The sequence below is a fragment of the Petaurus breviceps genome, unplaced genomic scaffold, assembly GCF_028583685.1.
Source record: "Petaurus breviceps papuanus isolate PSGF00001 unplaced genomic scaffold, PetGlider_PUasm1.0 90919, whole genome shotgun sequence".
In the NCBI taxonomy this organism is placed as follows: domain Eukaryota; kingdom Metazoa; phylum Chordata; class Mammalia; order Diprotodontia; family Petauridae; genus Petaurus; species Petaurus breviceps.
Window position 1 is genome coordinate 38365577 of NW_027187378.1, and position 2358 is coordinate 38367934.

A 2358-nucleotide genomic window follows, 5' to 3' on the forward strand; every position below is an offset into this window, starting at 1 on the left:
TCTCTCTCTCTCTCTCTCTCTCTCTCTCTCTCTCTCTCTCTCTCTCTGTCTCTGTCTCTCTCTGTCTCTCTCTCTGTCTCTGTCTCTGTCTCTCTGTCTCTCTGTCTCTCTGTCTCTCTCTGTCTCTCTCTCTGTCTCTGTCTCTCTCTCTCTGTCTCTCTGTCTCTGTCTCTGTCTCTGTCTCTCTCTGTCTCTCTGTCTCTCTATCTCTCTGTCTCTCTCTCTCTCCTCCCCACTTAGTATTTTTCTTCTTTTTGTTTCTTGGTCTCTGTCTCATTCTTCTCTGTCCCTGTCTCCCTCTGTCTCTCTGTCTCTCTCTGTGTCTCTCTCTGTCTCCCTGTCTATGTCTCATGATCTTTGGATCATCAAGTCATACATTTATAGGTGGAAGAAACCTCAGGGTTTATCTAGCCCAACCTTCTTATTTTCCCAGTGAAGAGACTAAAGCCCAGAAAGGTTAAGTGATTTGCCCAAGGTCACAACATAGTAAGTGAATAAGGTAGAATTCAACCACAGCTTTTCCAAATTCCATATCTATCACTTCCTCTACTATATCATGCTTCCTTTCAAGGTACTTCCAATCACAAAGAAATATTTCCCAAATCAGAATATGGTTGTATAACCTATATCATGGTGCTTACTATCTGAGGGAGGGAAGAGGGGAGAGGAGGAGGGATAGAATTTGGAGCTCAAAATTTAAATAAAAGCAATAAATGTTAAAATTGGCTTTACATGTAATTGGAGGAAATAAAATATCATTAAAAACAAATTAGAATGTGTTTATGTATGGAGGAAGTTTGAGAGAGGGATGAGAGATCTGGAAAGAGCGGAATCATGCCAAGTTGATAGAGTAAAGGAAGGCTTCCCATGGAGGTCTTGGTACTTGAACTAGATATCAGAGATAGAATTGGGCAGGGGTGGGGGGCAGGGGGAGCTTGGTATGCGCTCCAGAGCTTGGGTTTGGTCAGCCTGTGTGAAGTGGGAGAAGGCAGATTGGAGTCTGTGAAGTCTAGTAATACAGTTTGCAAAGCAACTAGAAAGGGCAATATAGAGTTATAAATCAGCTCTGGGGAATTAGCCATGAATGAATACATAGCACTATGAAGGAATTCTTCCTAGCAGGAAAACATTTTATGCTTTTGCATGGAGCTGCAGCAAATATCACTAATGCCACTAGCAAATGGAGTAAGGACTTCCAAGTGTAGCTCTCAGAACTGGGAAGATGGGGTCTTTAGAAGAAGAGGGTACTTAAAAGCTTGAGGGAATGATTACTATTTCACTGCCAGCTGCTGAGATCACTTAACCTAAAAGACAAGACTAGGGTGAAAGGCCCACTCATGAATTCTCCCTATTAATTATGTCTTGATTGGTGTGAGCTGATAATCACTGATATTCTTAATTTGACTCTTAGTGAACAGTGATAAAGAATACCTGGGCCTTTTTGTATCATACATGCTAAGCTCCTCGATTGGGAATACCAGCTACTAGCTGGTACATAGGGAATATTTTACTTTGTAGTTTTCAAATACTCAAAAAAATGTCAGACAGAAAAGGGAGAGGGAAAGAAACAAAGAAGGAGGGAGGGAGAGGGAGACAGAGAGGGACAGGAAATGAGGGAAGAGAGATAGATTGTGTGAATGAAAGTGTGTGTGTGTGTGTTTGTGCATGTGTCTGTTTATGTATATGTCCTTTCCAGGTTCTTTTCTACTAAAATGGACTAATTCACAGATAAGGAAAAACAACCACAACACATGAAACCTAATTTGATCGCCATAGCTGCCTAGCATTTAAGAATGTTTAATCATCTCAATGACAGGAGAGGACACAGGGATGCAAGCATGTTGTGCTGACCAAATTGAAAAAAAAATTCTAAGAACAGATGAGTAGAACTGAAGTCATCTTATCCATCTCTTTGTCCCCAGGAAGGATTACCCTTAAACCATTCTAGACAGCGGAAAATCCATTATATTTAAGTGCACCCAGTTCATTAATAACATTCACATTCTACACACCTGTCTCAGAGTCAGGAAGCCTCAGAGGAAAGGTGGGGTAGGGGAAAGAGTGCCAGACCTGGAATCAGAAATACTGGTTTCAGCAGCTGACACTGTCATTTAGCAGTTATGTGGCTATGGATAAATTACCTAGCCATTCTGAGCCTCAGTCTCCTTAACCTTAGAATAGAGATGATGATAGTGATGCTGCCTCTCTCGCAGGATTATTACAAGTGTTATTTAAGTTACAAAATGATGGATGGATAAATAGTCAATAAACTTGTATCAAGTGCCTGTTGCCTTCCAGGCACTCTACTAGATAGATAGATAGATAGATAGATAGATAGATAGATAGATAGATAGATAG

At 40.9% G+C, this 2358-nt stretch overlaps 1 protein-coding gene across 2 annotated transcripts in view; it reads left to right on the top strand.

Annotated features, from left to right (window-relative positions):
- ZMAT4 (zinc finger matrin-type 4) overlaps positions 1-2358 on the top strand; it is a 725479-nt gene that overhangs the window by 310674 nt on the left and 412447 nt on the right. The window lies entirely within an intron of this gene.